The 21207-nt window shown below is 42.5% G+C and overlaps 1 pseudogene; it reads left to right on the top strand.

Annotated features, from left to right (window-relative positions):
- The first annotated feature begins 495 nt into the window (after positions 1-495).
- On the top strand, positions 496-14991 carry LOC100344017 (zinc finger protein AEBP2 pseudogene; annotated as a pseudogene).
- Positions 14992-21207: the final 6216 nt, after the last annotated feature.

The following is a 21207-nucleotide window of genomic DNA, read 5'->3' as shown; positions in this document are numbered from 1 at the left end:
AGGTAGCTGCAATGGCCAGAGCTGAGTTGGTCTGAAGCCAGGAGCCAGGAGCCAGGAGCTTCTTCCAGGTCTCCCATGTTGGTGCAGGGGCCCAGGGACTTGGCCATCCTCCACTGCTTTCCAAGGTGCATCAACAGGAAGCTGATCAGAAATGGAGCAGCCCAGACTCAAACCAGCACCCATATGGGATGATGGCAATGCAGGCCAGGGCGTAAGCCTGCCATGCCATAGTGATGGCCCCCTCAATGATTCTTTTTTTTAAGCCAAGTCTCTGTCACCACAAATAAATCAATCAAGAATTATTTGGGTTGGGGGCGGAGCCAAGATGGCGGAATGCTGAGGGCGCGAACCGATAGTCCGGGAAAAGATAGCTTAATAAAAGTGGAGTTACAGTAGCCTCAGGAAAAGGATCAGGGAAAAATTGCAGAGGAACCTCTTCCGGATCTAGTGGCTGTGACTCAGAGGACCTATGGGGAGAGCAAGGTCGCACACCACATGGAAGCTGAGCCGCGGGAGCTGCTGTGGCCACCAGACCCGCTGGAGCAGCCAGACCCGCCGGACCTGCCGGACCTGCCAGACCCGCCGGACCTGCCAGATCCACCTGAACCGCCGGAGCTGCAGAGTCTGTGCACCAGCACTGGAAGGGGAGGTGAGACAAAAACCTCTCATTAACCCGAGACATTGGCGGGGAAAGACAGAAAGAGCCTGCAAATAACGAGGCCTGAAACCCCATTGGGGAAAGTTCACCAGGCTGGCTGAAGGAGAGAAAAAAATTGAATAAATAAGGGGAACCGGCACAGACATTTAGCCTCTCTCTCCACTCACCTTACAAAGCCAAGCAAGACAAAGGGCAGGCACCATTTTATGTAAGTAAAGCAGTGCGCACCATTTTGCATATGTAAAGCGGGTGCCCCTCATTAGCCAAGCAGAAAAACCTGACTCTGGTAAGCAAACGAATACCCACAGGGGCCAGATTTCATACATCAGCTACTCTCAATTCCACTCAGCTGTGTGGAATTACTTCCCAACTGAGTCAAAAAAAAAAAAAAAAGAGAGAGAGAGAGAGAGAGCAGAGCGAGCAAGAGAACAATCAGGGTGAATCACCTTTATCACACCCTTAACCCTGTAGAACCAGAGCTCTCTGGCCACACCCATCACAGCCTCTAAGGATCCATCAAAAGCAGACAGTCCTCTTAATCTAGAGTCACAGTATAATGAGAAAAAACCAAAGAATATCTCCAATTTGCCAAACAAACACAAAAGCTGAGGTAACAACAACAAGGAAGACACTATGATGCCCCCAAATGAAATAGACACCCCAATTCAAGATTATGAAGATGATGAGATAGAAGAAATGCAAGAAGCAGATCTCAAAAATTGATGAGAACATTGAGAAGTTCTCAAAAACAAATTCTCGAACTACAGAAATCCTTAATAGACAAGATAGAAAATCTCTTTTGTGAAAATGAAATATTAAGGAGGAATCAAAATGAAATGAAACAAATAGTAGAAAATGAAACTGTGATAGTGACGAGAAACCATAATGAAGTGAAGAATTCAATAGATCAAATGACAAACACATTAGAGAGCCTTAAAAACAGAATGGGTGAAGCAGAAGAGAAAATATCAGACTTAGAAGACAGAGCACAGGAAAATATAAAATCAAACCAAAGAAAAGAAGAGGAAATTAGAAATCTAAAAAATATTGTCAGAAATCTTCAGGATACTATTAAAAAAAAACCAACATTTGGGTTCTAGAAGTCCCTGAAGGCATGGAGAGGGAGAAAGGATTAGAAGGCCTTTTTAGTGAGATACCAGCAGAAAATTTCCCAGGTTTGGAGAAGAACAGAGACATCCTAGTACAGGAAGCTCATAGAACCCCTAATAAACATGACCAAAAGAGATCCTCACCACGAAACATTGTAATTAAACTCACCACAGTGAAACATAAAGAAAAGATCCTAAAATGTGCAAGAGAGAAATGTCAGATTACTCTGAGAGGATCTCCAATCAGACTCACAGCTGACTTCTCATCAGAAACCCTACAAGCTAGGAGGGAATGGCGAGATATAGCCCAGGTACTAAGAGAGAAAAACTGCCAGCCCAGAATATTATATCCTGCAAAGCTCTCACTTGTGAATGAAGGTGAAATAAAGACCTTTCACAACAAACAGAAATTGAAAGAATTTGTTGCCACTCGTCCAGCCCTGCAAAAGATGCTTAAAGATGTGTTACACACAGAAACACAGAAACACAGTCATCAATATGAAACAAGGTAAATGAAGGAAATCTCACAACAAAAGATCACAGGAAGTTCAAAACATATATCAGAAAATATCTTTGGCAAATGGCAGGGCAAAGTTACCACTTATCATTATTCACATTGAACGTTAATGGCCTGAACTGTCCAGTTAAAAGACACCGATTGGCTGATTGGGTAAAGGAACAAAACCCATCTATTTGCTGCCTACAAGAAACACATCTTTCCAATAAATATCCATACAGACTGAAAGTGAAAGGCTGGAAAAAGATATACCATGCCAACAAAAATGAAAAAAGAGCGGGCGTAGCCATCTTAATATTGGACAACATAAACTTTACCACAAAAACTGTTAGGAGAGACAAAGAGGGGCACTATATAATGAATAAGGGATCAATTCAACAGGAAGATGTAACTATTATAAATGTATATGCACCTAATTATAGGGCACCGGTTTATTTAAAAGATTTGTTAAGGGACTAAAAGGGAGACTTAGACCCCAATACAATAGTACTGGGGGACTTCAATACCCCACTCTCAGAAATAGACAGATCAACAGGACAGAAGATCAACAAGGAGACAGTAGATTTAAATGACACTATAACCCAAATGGATCTAACAGATATCTACAGAACTTGTCATCCTACGCAGAAAGCATTTACATTCTTCTCAGCACTACGTGGAACCTTCTCTAGGATTGGCCACATACTAGGCCATAAAGCAAGTCTCAGCAAATTCAAAAGAATTAGAATCATACCATGCAGCTTCTCAGAACATAGAGGAATGAAGTTGGAAATTAGCAACTCAGGAATCCCTAGAGCATATGCAAACACATGGAGATTGAACAATATGTTCCTGAATGAACAATGGGTCATAGAAGAAATTAAAAAAGAAATCAAAAATTTTCTGGAAGTAAATGAGGATAACAGCACAACATACCAAAACTTATGGGATCCAGCAAAAGCAGTGTTAAGAGGAAAGTTTATATCAATAGGTGCCTACATCAAGAAATTAGAAAGGCACCAAATAGATGAGCTTTCAACACTTCTCAAGGATTAGAAAATATGCAGCAAACCAGAACCAAATCTAGTAGGAGAAGAGAAATAATTAAAATCAGAGAAGAAATCAACAGGATTGAATCCAAAAAAACATTACAAAAAATCAGCCAAACGAGGAGCTGGTTTTTTGAAAAAAATAAACAAAATTGACACCCCATTGGCCCAACTAACTAAAAAAAAAAAGAGAAAAGACCCAAATCAATAAAATCAGAGATGAAAAAGGAAACGTAACAACAGACACCACAGAAATAAAAAGAATCATCAGAAATTACTACAAGGACCTGTATGCCAGCAAACAGGAAAACCTATCAGAAATGGATAGATTCCTGGACATGTGCAACCTACCTAAATTGAACCAGGAAGACATCGAAAACCTACACAGACCCCTAACTGAGACAGAAATTGAAACAGTAATAAAGGCCCTCCCAACAAAGAAAAGCCCAGGACCAGATGGATTCACTCCTGAATTCTACCAGACATTTAAAGAAGAACTAACTCCAATTCTTCTCAAACTATTCAGAACAATCGAAGAAGAGGGAATCCTCCCAAATTCTTTCTATGAAGCCAGCATCACCTTAATTCCTAAGCCGGAAAAAGATGCAGCACTGAAAGAGAATTACAGACCAATATCCCTGATGAACATAGATGCAAAAATCCTCAATAAAATTCTCGCCAATAGAATGCAACAACATATCAGAAAGATCATCCACCCAGACCAAGCGGGATTTATCCCTGGTATGCAGGGATGGTTTAATGTACGCAAGGCAATCAATGTGATACACCACATTAACAGACTGCAGAAGAAAAACCATATGATTATCTCAATAGATGCCGAGAAAGCATTTGATAAAATACAACACCCGTTCATGATGAAAACTCTAAGCAAACTGGGTATGGAAGGAACATTCCTCAATACAATCAAAGCAATCTATGAAAAACCCACAGCCAACATCCGATTGAATGGGGAAAAGTTGGAAGCATTTCCACTGAGATCTGGTACCAGACAGGGATGCCCACTCTCACCACTGCTATTCAATATAGTTCTGGAAGTTCTAGCCAGAGCTATTAGGCAAGAAAAAGAAATTAAAGGGATACAAATTGGGAAGGAAGAAATCAAACTATCCCTCTTTGCAGATGATATGATTCTTTACTTAGGGGACCCAAAGAACTCTACTAAGAGACTATTGGAACTCATAGAAGAGGTTGGCAAAGTAGCAGGATATAAAAACAATGCACAAAAATCAACAGCCTTTGTATACACAGGCAATACCATGGCTGAGAAAGAACTGCTAAGATCAATCCCATTCACAATAGCTACAAAAACAATCAGATACCTTGGAATAAACTTAACCAAGGACGTTACAGATTTCTACGATGAAAATTACAAAATCTTAAAGAAAGAAATAGAAGAGGATACCAAAAAATGGAAAAATCTTCCATGCTCATGGATTGGAAGAATCAATATCATCAAAATGTCCATTCTCCCAAAAGCAATTTACAGATTCAATGCAATACCAATCAAAATACTGAAGACATTTTTCTCAGACCTGGAAAAAATGATACCGAAATTCATATGGAGACAAAGGAGACCTCGAATAGCTAAAGCAATCTTGTAAAACAAAAACAAAGCCAGTGGCATCACAATACCAGATTTCAGGACATACTACAGGGCAGTTGTAATCAAAACAGCATAGTAGTGTTACAGAAACAGATGGATAGACCAATGGAACAGAACAGAAACACCAGAAATCAATCCAAACATCTACAGCCAACTCATATTTGATCAAGGATACAAAACCAATCCCTGGAGTAAGGACAGTCTATTCAATAAATGGTGCTGGGAAAACTGGATTTCCACATACAGAATCATGAAGCAAGACCCCTACCTTTCACCTTACACAAAAATTCACTCAACATGGATTAAAGACTTAAATCTATGACCCGACACCATCAAATTACTAGAGAGCATTGGTGAAACCTTGCAAGATATAGGTTCCGGCAAAGATTTCTTGGAAAACACCCCAGAAGCACAGGCAGTCAAAACCAAAATTAACATTTGGGATTGCATCAAATTGGGAAGTTTCTGTACTTCAAAAGAAACAGTCAGGAAAGTGAAAAGGCAACCGACAGAATGGGAAAAAATATTTGCAAACTATGCAACAGATAAAGGGTTAATAACCAGAATCTACAAAGAAATCAAGAAACTCCACAACATCAAAACTAACAACCCACTTAAGAGATGGGCTAAGGACCTCAATAGACATTTTTCAAAAGAGGAAATCCAAATGGCTAACAGACACATGAAAAAATGTTCAAGATCACTAGCCATCAGGGAAATGCAAATCAAAACCACAATGAGGTTTCACCTCACCCCGGTTAGAATGGCTCACATTCAGAAATCTACCAACAATAGATGCTGGAGAGGATGTGGGGAAAAAGGGACACTAACCCACTGTTGGTGGGAATGCAAACTGGTGAAGCCACTATGGAAGTCAGTCTGGAGATTCCTCAGAAACCTGAAGATAACCCTACCATTCAACCCAGCCATCCCACTCCTTGGAATTTACCCAAAGGAAATGAAATTAGCAAACAAAAAAGCTGTCTGCACCTTAATGTTTATTGCAGCTCAATTCACAATAGCTAAGACCTGGAACCAACCCAAATGCCCATCAACAGTAGACTGGATAAAGAAATATGGGACATGTACTCTATAGAATACTAAACAGCAGTCAAAAATAATGAAACCTGGTCATTTGTAACAAGATAGAGGAATTTGGAAAACATCATGCTGAGTGAATTAAGCCAGTCCCAAAGGGACAAATATCATATGTTCTCCCTGATCTTCCACAACTAACTGAGCACCAAAGGGGAAACTTGTTGATGTGAAATTGACACTATGAGAAACAGTGACTTGATCAGCTCTTGTCCTCACGGTTGATGTACAATGTAATACTTTATCCATTTTAGTATTTTTTTTTGTTCTAGTACTATTGGTTGAACTCTGTAATTAACACACAATTATTCTTAGGTGTTTAAATTTTAACTGAAAAGTGATCCCTGTTAGGAATTTGGAAAACATTATGCTGAGTGAAATAAGCCAGTCCCAAAGGGACAAATACCATATGTTCTCCCTGATCGGTGACAACTAACTGAGCACCAAAAAGGAAACCTGTTAAAGTGAAATGAACACTATGAGAAACAGTGACTTGATCAGCCCTTGCCCTGACTGTTGATGAACAACTTAATACGTTATCCCTCTTAGTATTTTTTTATGTTTGTTCTACTTAATACTTTTGGTTGAATACTGTAATCAATACACGGTTATTCTCAAGTTTTGAAACTTAACTGAAAAGTGATCGCTGTTAAATATAAGAGTGGGAATAAGAGAGGGAAGAGATGTGCAATTCGGGACATGCTCAAGCTGACTTACCTCAAACGGTAGAGTTAGAAACATACCAGTGGATTCCAATTCAATCCCATCAAGGTGGCATGTACCAATGCCATCTCACTAGTCCAAGTGATCCATTTCTGTTCACAATTGATCATAATGATAGGACTAAGAGCCGAAGGGAGCACATAAACAAGACTAGTGTCTGCAAATACTAGCTGATAGAATAAAAAAGGGAGAGAACGATCCAACATGGGAAGTGAGATACACAGCAGACCCATAGAATGGTAGATGTCCTAAACAGCACTCTGGCCTCAGAATCAGCCCTTAAGGCATTCCGATATGGCTGAAAAGCCCATGAGAGTATTACAGGCATGGAAAGCCAAAACACTCTGGCAAAAAAAAAAAAAATACCTAAATGAAAGATCTCTGTGAGTGAGATCCCAGTATAAAAAACAGGTCATAAAAGAAGGAGGTACCTTTCTCTGAAGGGAAGAGAGAACTTCCACTTTGACTACGACCTTGCCTAAATATGATCAGATTTGGTGAACTCAAAAGGCTTCCATAGCTTTGGCAACTCATGACAAGAGCCTAGGGTGATTACTGATGCCATAAACAAGAGTGTCAATTTGTTAAGTCAACAACAGGAGTCACTGTGCACTTACTCCTCATGTAGGATCTCTGTCTTTAATGTGCTGTACATTGTGATTTAATACTATAACTAGTACTCAAACAGTATTTTTCACTTTGTGTTTCCATGTGGGTGCAAACTGTTGAAATCTTTGCTTAATATATGCTAAACTGATCTTCTGTATATAAAGAGAATTGAAAATGAATCTTGATGTGAATGGAAGGGGGGAGGAAGAGGGAAAGGGGAGGGTTGCTGGTGGGAGGGAAGTTATGGGGGGGAACCATTGTAATCCATAAACTGTACTTTGGAAATTTATATTCATTAAATAAAAGTTAAAAAAAAAGAATTATTTGGATCTGGAACCAATGTAGAAGAAGGCAGAGAGAAAGGGAAATTTTTGTTTGTTTGTTTGTCTTTTAACTTTTATTTAATAAATACAAATTTCCAAAGCACAGCTTTTGAATTACAGTGGCTTTTTCCCCCCATAACCTCCCTCCCACCCACAACCATCCCATCTCCCGCTCCTTCTCCCATCCCATTCACATCAAGATTCATTTTCAATTATCTTTATATACAGAAGATTGATTTAGTATATATTAAGTAAAGATTTCAACAGTTTGCACCCACACAGAAACACAAATTGTAAAGTACTTTTTGAGTACTAGTTATACCGTTAATTCACATAGTGCAATACATTAAGGACAGAGATCCTACATGGGGAATAAGTGCACAGTGACTCCTGTTGTTGAATTAACAATTGACACTCTTATTTATGGTGTCAGTAATCACTCTAGGCTCTTGTCATGAGCTACCAAGGCTATAGAAGCCTTTTGAGTTCTCCAACTCCGATCTTATTCTGACAGGGTCATAGTCAAAGTGGAAGTTCTCTCTTCCCTTCAGAGAAAGGTACCTCCTTCTTTGATGGCCCTTTATTTCCACTTGGATCTCACTCACAGATATCTTTCATTTAGGTGTGTTTGTTTGTTTGTTTGTTTTGCCAGAGTGTCTTGGATTTCCATGCCTGAAATACTCTCATGGGCTTTTTAGCCAGATCAGAATCCCTTAAGGGTTGATTCTGAGGCCAGAGTGCTGTTTAGGACATCTGCCATTCTATGAATCTGCTGTGTATCCTGCTTCCCATGTTGGATCATTCTCTCTGAGAAAGGGAAATATATCATTTATTTTCTATTTCCATGTAGCACATCACAACGAATTCAGTGGAAATGACAGCAAAAATTGTTTAGTTCTGGTACCAAAGGGTCAGGGGTCTGCCAAGAGCTGGCTAGACCCTCTGCTCAGCCTTGTCAGGGCTCACTGGCTTTTGTCAGGGCTCAATTCCTTGGAGTCACAGGTCTATAACCCTCTATTCTCACACCCTGACTGCTGTTCCCTATTATGTGCCCCCCCTACACCCTGACAAGCCACTCCACCGGGACCTGCAAGCGACCTTTGGATTCTGATCTCTGCCCTCTAATACTCATTGCTAATGGTAGACTCACTTTGAAGCTGATTTGCTCATGATAGGGTAACTGTAAATACTTGCCTTCTATTAACTAACAGCTGTAACATTTACGCAAATTTCCTCTTCACTGTCACAAAGAACAGCCAGATCTCAGTGTTGGGCATCCATGGGGTCACGGAGGAAGTTTTCAGGGTTCCCTGGCCAGAAGGAAATGATATAGGGTGACCCCACCTTTTTCCAGGTCTTCCTTGGAGGACTTTAAAAAATACAAGGTTGTTCAGGTTTCCTATGCATCCTTTTCACGACAGCTCTAGCCTTTCCTGGGACTTTTGAGTGACTTGAAACATTTCTGAAGCCCACGGAAGTCCTCAGGCCAGTGGTAGTTCCAAGTCCCCTAAAGTAATTGAGAACATTTTCTGGAGGCTTTGGTCAAAGATGTGAACAAAGAAAGCTCTCACTTGGGCTACAGGCTTGTACATAGGGTTAGAAGGTCAAGGTTGCCTCTAAATTTTGGCTGAGACTCAGGAAGTAAAAGAAACTCCCTTTCTGAAATGAGGCGGCCCCTGCCTTTCTAGGGGATGTAGACCACTCGATGAAATCATCTGTCTAAAGGACACCATGTGGAATAATCCTGGGCCAGCTGTGTGCATGTATGTGTATAGGAGACTCTCCTAGTCATCTTCAGTAAAATCTGACATCCTTAATGGATAGAGAATAACTATTATATGTTGTACAACAATTATCTCAAAAATTATCCATGAAAGAACGGGGCCATCAAAGAAGGAGGTACCTTTCTCTGAGGGGAGAAGAGAACTTCCACTTTGGCTATGACCCTGTCGGAATAAGATCGAAGTCGGCAAACTCAAAAGGCTTCTATAGCCTTGGAAACTCATGACTAGAGCCTAGGGAGATTACTGACGCCATAAACAAGAGTGTCAATTTGTTAAGTCAACAACAGGAGTCACTGTGTACTTACTTCTTCATGTGGGATCTGTCCTTAATGTGTTGTCCAATGTGAAGTAATGCTATAACTAGTACTGAAACAGTATTTTACACTTTGTGTTTCTGTGTGGGTGCAAACTGATGAAATCTTTACTTAATATATACTAAATCAATCTTCTGTATATAAAGATAATTGAAAATGAAAAAAATTATCCATGATAAGCAATGTATTAGTAAATACAATGAGGAATGACAGTAACAATCAGGAAGATAGACATAAAAATATAAAGAATAAATAATGCTAGCCGGCGCCGTGGCTCAATAGGCTAATCCTCCACCTTGCGGCGCCGGCACACCGGGTTCTAGTCCCGGTTGGGGCGCCGGATTCTGTCCCGGTTGCCCCTCTTCCAGGCCAGCTCTCTGCTATGGCCAGGGAGTGCAGTGGAGGATGGCCCAGGTGCTTGGGCCCTGCACCCCATGGGAGACCAGGAAAAGCACCTGGCTCCTGGCTCCTGCCAGGATCAGCGCGGTGCGCCGGCTGCAGCGGCGGCCATTGGAGGGTGAACCAACGGCAAAGGAAGACCTTTCTCTCTGTCTCTCTCTCTCACTGTCCACTCTGCCTGTCAAAAAAAAAAAAAAAAAAAAAAAAAAAAAAAAAAAAAGAATAAATAATGCTAATATTAAAGTGATTGAGACTAGTGTACTGAGTCCTATGTGAGAGATACCAGTATGGACACTCATGAGTAGTTTGGAATCAGAGTCCAAAAATTGCACTATGGAATGTGTTTGGAGATGACATAGGTGAGCATCAGCAAAGAAAAGCCAGTGAAGCCACAGGAGCATCTGGGTAACACGAAGACTGAGCCACTCACTTGGAGAAGATAGCACAGCAGGGGGAGAGGAAATCTAATCTATGCCTTCCTACCAGGGGACGCTCAACCGTTCTCCACATTTCTGACAGAAGGCTGTTGGAGCTGGCATCCCTGAAAATGAAGACAAGCCTCTGAACGCACAGACACCCTCTCCGCTGGAGCTCAGAAGCCCCACCTGCCTGGATCACGGAGTCCCGTCACACCAGCCCTCATAGCTCCTTTTCCCTCCTGATATCTGACCTTCCAGGGCATGTGTGCTGGCCAGGAAGTTTGTTGAGTATGCCCTGTAGGAGATACAGCTGATGTCTTTCCTATAATTACACTGGTTTGTATTTTGGGGATGCTGTTGATTTTGTTTGGTGATTTTTATTGTTGTTGTGTTCCTTTTTGTGTGAGAGAGACAAAAACCACAAACTGCCATCCTCATAATTTTATTTCAACGGTAAACATCTGAAGATGATGTCAGCATTCTTCCTAACCTTGATTATCTGGCTGAAGTAGGATTTGTTAGATTTCTCCAGTATAAAGTTAGTCTTTCCCCAAATATCAACAATACATTTACTGGTTTTGGAGTGATTCCACAATGCGCTATACTTAGGAGTAGAGAGTTATATTCCACAGATTGTTAAGTAGTTGCATAAAACATGAGTAATTCTACTTTATAAGAGCTTTCCACTCCCTAATGCATTTATCTTTAAAGCCTGCCACTTATTTAAAGCTGTATGGATTTTTACCTGGGTATTCACTCCACACTTTGAGCAATAGTGCCATTTTGTTGTCTAGATTGTCCAGTTGGCCTCTGGAAAATCATATTTCATTTTAATATATGTGGTTATTGTGATTAACACTTCCTCACCCTAGGGGACCACAAGCATCTTCAAGCTAACTTGGCATATTTCCCTACCCAGACCAAGAGCCGACCATTTCTCCAAGGATTATTATTCCCTATTACTGTGAATATGGTAAAACAGAGATCTGGAGCTAAGTGTGCTTATTGTTACAGGAGAGAACGTGTTCCTTGGCCCTCTCATTAGATACTGCGAGAAATTTGTGTGTGTATAACTTACCTGTGTGTGTGTGTGCACCTTACTACTATCTATCCATCAATCAATTGATCAATTAATTTACAGATATAACATGGGACAACATATATATGTATATATTGACAACATATATAATGTATGTATATATATACAACATTGTATATAAACTTCTGTGTGTGTGTGTTGTGTAAAGAAAAACATAGTTTAGTAGTTCAGATTAATGTTTCCAACAACAATCCACTACCACAAAGAGCATTCTAGACTTCTCCCCTGACTTCTTTGTTACCTCCCACTCCAACTAGGCCAGGGCGAATAGGGGCTCAGGCACAGGGAGGAACTCTGAACACGAACACCTGTGCTGCATCCGCACGGCCGGCAGGGGGCGTGACAACCCGCCTTTTCTCACCCCCGTGGAGCACATGCGCATTCCGGACTTGGGCACTGGTCCGCAGTGAGAACAGAGCTCGGTTTTCTCAGGATCCCCCCGGCGGGCGGAGCCCAGTCTGCTCTTCCGTGGCGGGGAACAGGTTTCCCCCCTCAGCCTGACTGATGAGGACAGAGCTTTGCAGGAGCGACTTCATTTTCCAAACTGATTCTACAGGTTTTGTGCTTTGCTTCCTCCTGTTAAGATTTTAGCTCTATGCACTATTTTAGCTTTATGCACTATCACCATATTTGTGCATTTGCACTTACAGATTCTTTTTATCCTGCCATCAGCTGTTCCTTAGGGAATACATATCCTCCTGCAAACCTCAACATCTATTCTAAAATACTCCAGGAGTCCCATTCTTTTTGTGTCACTTGCTAGGGGACTTTGTACTCTAGCTCACCTTGGCAAATGTTTAGTGTTATTGTCAGTATTCTATTTATTAGCATAGTACATTGGGATTATCAACATTATGACTGTTGATATCCATCATTATCTTATTATTTCTCTTACAGTGGTATACTTCTGTATTTATCTTTACATAACAAAGCCTTTATATAATGATGAAGATATTTTCTCTATGCAAAAAGATGTCCCATTTCCAGAAGACACCCAAGAGTCTCTTGCAGGTGTAAATACACATTTGAGCTCCCGAGGTCCTACTGTCTACTGCCAATGGCGCCACATGTTTGAAACAATTGTGTGCAATAGTCCTTGTCCTTCTGCACAGACAGGGACGGGCCCATGGAAGAAGGGGAGCGTCGGCAAAGGCGTCCTCGCCCTTCTGAGTTTCCAGAAAACTCTCCAAGTCCCCTCAGGCAGTTCAGCACTGACTGCTCCAGTGAGTGTGCCCTGGATGAGAAAGAGCCACTACAGACGTTTCCAAGTCGACTCAGGGATCCAGGAAGCTCTTCTGCTTCCAGGAGAGGTGTGTGGCTGAAGAGCAGAAGACTGAAAACTCTCCTCAGGCTTAGCACAGCTGTCTTGGGTGGCTGAGGTGGGAATGGCGACACTCCTCCCTCTGCAAAATTTTCTGTTTCAGTCCAAGAGCCCAAGACTTCTCACTGATCAAATGGGAGGATCTGTTCAGATTCCTATCTCTGCTTGACTCTTGGGAGGTAGTCTAGGTCACCATGGGGACCAAGATTGGGGCAGAACCGGAAACCCTGGAGAAAAGGAGCAGCTCACTCAAGCAACCACAGACTATCCCAAGTCCTCCAGGGAACCCTTGCGGTTTCAGTCCTGGTCATGTATTCAGAATGGAGCTCACCTGGTAGCTCTCTCATGAGTAGATCAGGTCTCTCTGGGGTCTCTTTTTAATCTCTGAAGATGACTCATCACTGCTATTGTTAATCATGACCATTTGAGCAGGCTTGTGTTGGTCACATTTCTCCAATACAGTTTCTCGTTCCTTTATGGTCCCAGTGTATCTGGGGGGAAGGATTTCACCAGGCACAGCCCTCCAGGAGTGAAGTCTTCTGCCCTCCATCCTTGACTGCTTGGCCTCTGCATGGAACATGAGGATTTCCTTCCCAGGGAGGAAGTCTGCTGCCTGCAGTGATCTATTGGTAGAGACTGTCATTTATTTACATCGGTAAGCACCTTTGGGTGTTTATGTTGGGCTCCAATGTAACACCATCTGCCATTGGAGTTATTTGGTTGCCTGAGTTGTCACAGATGTGATCCTTGGGAGCACCTTCAGCTAGCTCGTCTTCCAGCAGCTTGTATGCATACTGCTGATGATTTAACACTTCCTTACTTCTGAATCCATAAGACCCTCCTGAACCACAGAAGCTCCTGGATCCAGCCTGGCCCAGCCCTAGCATTGCAGCCACTTGGGGAGGGAACCAGTGGGAGGGAGATCTCTGTGAACTCGGCCTTTAAAATAAAAAGGGGTTGCCGCCAGTGGATGCCAAATCCCTGTGCATCTCTCCTCACAGACTGCAAGCTCTCAGGCGGCCAGAACTTGCTCGATTTCTGGCTCAGCGTCGGCACCCAGGGACACTCCCTGAAAATCCCCGGAACTGCTGACTTTATTGTGAGAACTCGGAGGGCGTCTGCTCAAGATCCCCAGCATAAGCAGTACTATACTAGAGGTAGACAGCACAATTTCTAGTGGGCGTTTGACTCCGGCAATGATGAATGGACAAGGAAGCATTACTTCTTCAAGCAAAAATATTGCCTAGAATCGTTGTTGGGACCAGTGGCCAGGCTTGCTCCAGCTCTAGGCCAGATCTGGCAGATCATATCCCTTCCATACATGTAGATGGTCAGCAAGGAGGGGTATTTGTTTGCTTATGAAAAGGTTGTAAAGTATCTAACACTCCATCAACCAGTCAAAGTTAGCTGCAGAGGCACATGCTGACGCACAGTGGAGACAAACCTTTCCAGTGTGTTGTTGGCGGCTGCAATGCCAGCTTTGCTTCTCAGGGAGGGATAGTTCGCCATGTACCCACACACTTCAGTCAGCAGAACCCCTCCAAAGTTTCTAGCCAGCCAAAGTCCAAAGAAGAATCTCCTTCTAAAGCTGAAATGAACAAAAGGAGGAAATTAAAGAACAGAAGACAACGCTCATTACCGCGACCACATGATTTCTTCGATGCAAAAACACTGGATGTGAAGACATGGAGCCATATGCTTTAACCTCTCAGCTCATGGAGAAAGTTAGGGAAAGGCCACAGTGTTGGTTTTCATAGTGCTGTAATAGCTAAGAGAAAAGAGGATTCTGGAAAGATAAAACTTTTGCTTCATTAGATGACTGAATACATTCTGTCAGATGTCTGGGTGAATGAAAGTGAACATCAGTTAAAAACTAAAATAGTTCATTCATCAAAGCTACCCAAAGATACTGCCTTGCTTTTGTACCCAAACATACAGAATAATGCTGCAGAAGAGGTTGAAGAGATAAAAATAAATAAATACATAAAAAGCAAACAAGCGGGGACACCTGCAGTCTTAGCCACTGACAATGGGTTTAGGAAAAGTTGTACATTAGAATCAACCCCCTTCCCTCTCCTCCACCCCCACTTTTAAAAGAAATCCAGTATTTAGAATAATACTTATGCTTAGTGTAAGCATTCTGTGAATGAAGTAGGGTCTTTGGTGGAATATACTAATATATTACTGTATGTCCACATCTTCATGGAATGGGACTGTGGGAGACTGAGCAAACACTCTGCTGGCAACTTGGTGGAACAGCTTCTTAAAGGCTTTGCACGCTTGCCGCTTTAAGCTGCTTTTTTTTCTTCTCTTTAGTGATTACAATAGTTATATTGAAAACAAAATATGATATGTGCCCTTACCAATCTGAAAAGCACTGTAAGGATATTTATCTTAACAGTGTCTATTGGTTTGGAACTAAATTAGGAACTATTTAGGCAATGAAAAATTATCAAGAGAATTAACTTTTCAGTTATGATAAATAGATGTGATTGGTTGCCATTTGTGTTCTTTTGCAGAACTCTGATAAGAAAAGTGTTCAATTTGTATTTAAGCAAACAGTGAAGGACATTTGCAATCAACTAAAAATTCATCTATGGGATTAGGGCTGAAAATTCCTGTTAGAGAGTGTTGCAGTATGTATGGTGGCTCCCTTTCCAGGACTAGGGTTTTCTCATACAGTATAGTGGGTTAATATTTACCTATATAATTCATCTGTTAATGGTTTTTGAAAAATCTCTATTTCAACTTATTTGAATAATCTTTGTAGTTTTATTTAAACTATATGACTAATTTCTTTTCTGAGGAGTTTGGTTTTTGAGTTGTTTTTATCAATATAAAAAATTATATTTTTAAAGTATCTTGAAACTTAATCTTTTATGCACCAAAGTTGGTTTTGAAAACGGAAATAAAATCATTTTCTTCTTGCTAAGCAAAAAGCCATATGGATTTTTGTTTTTTATTTACAGATATGAAAGTATGTGTAACTTGTTAGTGTTGTATCACACAAATGTTACATAGAGATAATAGAACATTGCTTGTAAATAATTCAGCAGATTTGTAATATATTTTTATATTATGAAATGTACTGTAGGTGTTTTTCTAGAGGCATGAAAGTTAAATGTATATATTATGGTACAAGTAATATTGAAGGGTATTGTAAATCACTAGTGCTGCCAGACGAATTGTTAATAAAGCAAATTCTTTAACAATGAATGTCTTTTGCAGACTTAAGGGACTACGTACTACTGTTAATATCTATAAGAACAAAACACATTGAACATCCTTCCAGAAAGTCTTTGAGGAAGGACCTACACCCATAATAGAATTATGGCACTCATTTGTGACAGTGACTGTGAAATCCATTATTTCCTTGCTGTTGGAAGGACATATTGTAAGGTTTGTGGTTATATGCAGTTAAACTGCAGAAAATACTCCTGATTAAGGAGTTTTCACTTTACTACAATGATACAAAAACCAGCAGTTTTTACACTAAATGTTTTAAAAGAAAGAGTAGACAAAAACATAGAAATAAGCCTTCAGTTCCAAAATGGGAAAGGTTCCATGATACTTAAATCATTTCTCATTTGTTTTAAAAAATAAATAAAATTATGGGAGACTTTATTAATGAACAATAGGGTAAAGAGCTATAGATCTGAAATGAGTCATATAAAAGTAAATGAAGTGCAAATAAAAAGCACTGCTAATATAAGACATTCTGGAATGGTTGTTTAATAAAGGTATATTATCCATGCCATCTGTAGCAAATGTGATTTTATTTTTGAAAAGAAAAGCAGTGTGTTTTCTTACTTTTCTTTTGCTTAAGCACTTTGTCAATTGCTTTATTCTGTATCTATGAAGTAATCTGTGGTCTCCTTTGTTCTTTTTAAGTTTTGATTTGTTATAAAATTGCCAAACAGAAGTATTTCAGATATATAGTTTGTACCTGTATTTTTATGTTATTGCCTCATGTTCTTGTAAATCATTTTTAATTGACCATGATTGTAGACCTTGCTTGAGTTTTTTTCCTAATAAAACAAAAGCAAATTGCTTTTAGCTTCAAATTGTAACAATTCAATTAAATTTCATAATGACATCTGAAAATATACAGCTAATATTCTTTAGGGACACAGTGAATAGATTAGGTTTTTTTTCATTGTTTAGAAATAAAAAACAATCCACAACCACCCTGCGTGTTTCCTGCCTCACACACAATCATTTCTCCAAAGAGTATTATTATTTCCATTCACTGGGAAGTGTGACAAAAACACAGATGTGGAACTAAATTTCCACACTGTTACCGTGGCATACTTATTTCTTGGCTCTCTCCACTGACAGTGCACACACCTGTGTTTGTGCTATTTTGTGTATGCACCGTTAACTAGGATGGATGAACGCTTAGATGATAAACTGCTAGATAAATAATAGTGATAGATGAATTTCTATGTAGAACACTGTGTGCATTTTAAGACAGAAGAGCTCAACAGCCCTCGCCAACGTCTCCAACCCTAGCCCGTTAGCAGTCAGTGGAGCCATCTAGCCTCCCCTCATTAAGTTTTGAGGCTCCCACTGTGGGAGTCCCTGAAAGACTAAGCCCCGAGCATTCTGCGTTGCAGCCCGCGGCCAGCAGAGGGCGCACGAAGACGCCCAGTCCGGCCCTCGCGGCGTGCACTCTGACCCGGGCTCTGGAGAACCGGAGAACCGGAGCTGGGTTTTCCTGGGAGGGGGCCGGGGTGCACGCCCTGGCTTTGGGAAGACTTGGGGCGTCGGAACCGCTGAGGACCACGGTCCCGGTTACGCCCCTGGCCGCCAAGGATGGGGCTCCGCCGCAGGGTTCCTCAGTTGGGCTTTGATTTTTGGATAGAAAGACATCATACAAAGTGCGGGGTTTCAATGCCAGGAATCAGGGAACCTGGGAACTGCGTGAGGAGAATTTCTGGAGGAAAACGGAGAAGACCTAGCGCTTGTAAACGCGCCTGTAAACGCCGAGGGTCCGGGGCTTGCGGTGGGCGGGTCGCCGCCAGAGGACCCCGCCGCCCCCAGGCTGTTGGCTGGGATGCAGGCGAGGGGCTCGGGGCCGCCCTTCCTGCCGCCTCTCCACCCCCAGGAGTCAAATCCTCAAACTCGCCCGGAACTCGGACGAGCGCTCCCCGAGCAGCCCCGGGACGCAGCTCTGCAGAGGAACCCGAGGTCTGTGCCCCACCCCTGCCCAAATCCCGCCCTCTCCCCCAGAACGGCAGCATCACTCATTTTTATCCCCCCCCCAAAAATTGATAACAACGTCATCCATTCTTGCTTTAAAGGAAGCTGGCCTAGATATTCTTCCTTACTCACTCTTTGAATTTTTTTGAAATTCTACTGGCACTACGTTTTGGTGGAGTCCAATGTATACTAAAGTATTTAAAAGAACCCTTCTCTGCTTGGCTCATCTTGCACGGAGACGCTGGGCTCGGGCTGCAGCTTCCAGAACTATGGGACGTTTGCTGCCCACCCTCCCAGACTTGGGTCTTCCCTAAAGGCATCCCGGCAAACCAGCGCGGCTGTGGAGGGCAATAGCAAGGAACAAAAGGGACTCTGCAGAAGTCCGTGTTGCCTTATGAGATGGGGCAGCTCTGACTATGGAATCTCCACACAACAGTCTGGAATCTGTTCACTTGACAGAAAACAAATTCTGTAGCGCAGAGTTTGACTTACATGTTGCAGCTCCCATGAGCGGGTTTGTCCTTTGGAACAGCCTCCGCGCCTAGTTTCGGGGTGTACAAAGTGGAACTTATGGGTGTCCTGTGACCCAGCATTCCCACGCCCGGGGCACTTCCAGCAGAAATTGCTCCGTGCACAAGACATGCACAGGAATAGTCTCAGAAGCACCATTGTTAAAACCTATGGTCGGCCGGCGCCGCGGCTCACTAGGCTAATCCTCCGCCTAGCGGCGTCTGCACACCGGGTTCTAGTCCCGGTCGGAGTGCCGGAGTCTGTCCCAGTTGCTCCTCTTCCAGGCCAGCTCCCTGTTGTGGCTAGGAAGTGCAGTACCCCATGGGAGACCAGAAGAAGCACCTGGCTCCTGCCTTCGGATCAGCGCAGTGCGCAGGCTGCAGCGGCCATTGGAGGGTGAACCAATGGCAAAAGGAAGACCTTTCTCTCTGTCTCTCTCTCTCACTGTCCACTTTGCCTGTCAAAAAAAAAAAAAAAAAAAAAAAAAAAAAAAAAAAAAAAAAAACCCTATGGTCATCTACATATGCCTGTTAACAAGGAAATAAGGGGTGAAAAGTCGCAAAATGGAATATTAAACAATATGAGTTAATGATCTAGAAATCAATAAATAATTGGAACAAACTTTAACCAGCAGGATTGTTGCCAAAGAAGGCAAATCAGAAAGGGCACCTGTTGCACAAGCTCTGCATTTAAACAAATGCCAGGTGATCCATGCCCCAGACGTGCCCCAGACCTTGTGAGAAGGGCTACCCTTGTGGTAATGGAGACTGAGGGGACCACCATGGTTGTGGGAGGTGCTGGCCTCCTCAGCTTCCTGCAGGGGGTGCAGTCCATTTGTGAAAATCTAGCAGGCATTTGGATTCCAATGAAAGTTTCTAAATAAGAGTTAACAGATTTCCAGGGTGCTTTTAAAAATCTCAGTAGAAGGGCATAGTGGGCTAAACCAATGCCCACAGTGCTGGCATCCCATATGGGCACCTGTTCTAGTCCTGGCTGCCCCACTTCCAGTCCAGCTCTCTGCTATGGCCTGGGAAAGCAGTGGAGGATGGCCCAAGTCCTTGGGCCCCTGCACCCACGTGGGAGATGCAGAAGAGGCTCCCGACTCCTGATTTTGGATCAGCCCAGCACTGGTCTTTGCAGCCATTTGGGGAGTGCGCCAACAGATGGGAGACCTTTCTCTCTGTCTCTCCCTCTCTCTGTCTGTAACTCTAACTCTCAAATAAAAATAAGTAAAATCTTTAAAAAAAAAAAACTCAGTAGATAGGGAATTGAAGACAGAGCTGTTGTAGTTTGACTATAAACCAGAACCCGCCACTTCTCACTGTGATGACACCAATGATGCCGTGGCACAGGGAACCCACAGAAATGGCCACAGCATCTCCTGGAACAAGTGGCCATGACCACGAAAGTAAGCCCTGAGCAAGACCCATCTTCGTCCTCCCGGCGTGCGCCTGACGAAGAGAACCACGGTCTCCTGATCCCCACTTTTTCCACTTAGAGGTTGTAGTTGTTGTATTGGGTAAGATTCCATCTGGCATAAAGTGAGTCTTAGGATGAGTCTGTTCCAAAATGTGCTAGATAGCAAACATGTATGTACTCTTATGCTCACAAATATTTATTATTTGCATGTTTATGATGAAGTACATTCCTTTATTGATAAATGTGTTTTTCTATAATGTTCAAAGTAGCTCTAAAACTTTGTTAAGGTGCATAGATTTCACATTTTTCTCCACCTCAATACTGCTTGTAAATCATATCAGATTGAATATGCTTTTCTGGCAGAGCTGTTTTTCGTCTGCAAGCTGTGCTTACAGAATAAGCCATTCACCCATGTGTCTGACAAGGTCTCTTTTTAGTGTTCCGTTCCAGCTCATTTGAACCCTCTCCTGACCCCTGCTGGTTAGTGCATCCTGGACACACCTGTGGCTGCAGCCGGCGCACTGTGGGATCTGCCTGAAGGGTGAGGGCGCAGGCCACCGCCCCACACTCAGGGATCCTCGGCCACTGCGATCCAGTGTTTGAAGAATGTGAGATCTGCAGCGAAGGGGCTGGCAGCTTTGTTATGCACGCAGCCAGCAGCCATCTGGCCTTTCTCCTCCGTCACTGCCAGGCAGGGTACAGCTGGGGGACATATTCCATTAGGTGCTCCAGAGACTTTTCGCCTTTTTCTAGAACACTCTTCCCTGGCCACACTCGGGTTTGCATTCTGTACAACTTTTACTGGTTTGTGCCTTTTGAAAAAGCAAACCATTCCCCATGTGAGTTTGTGCTGAGGAGCTCCTAGCTGTAACATTTTCCCTGCTGGAAAACACTTCCCAGGTTAGGGGACCCAGAAGTGTGCACATATCTGAGAGAACTTGGCTTTCCCCATCAGCACCCCCAGAAACTAAAAGACCTCATTATCGGGGAGGTCATTAGCGAGGGGGATAAGCAGTGCTTGCAGGCAGGCACCCACACCCTCTCAGCCTCTCAC

The sequence above is a fragment of the Oryctolagus cuniculus genome, chromosome 8 (genome assembly GCF_051225735.1).
Source record: "Oryctolagus cuniculus isolate XC-2025 breed Fujian yellow rabbit chromosome 8, ASM5122573v1, whole genome shotgun sequence".
In the NCBI taxonomy this organism is placed as follows: Eukaryota; Metazoa; Chordata; class Mammalia; order Lagomorpha; family Leporidae; genus Oryctolagus; species Oryctolagus cuniculus.
This window is presented reverse-complemented; position numbering and strand designations above follow the sequence as displayed.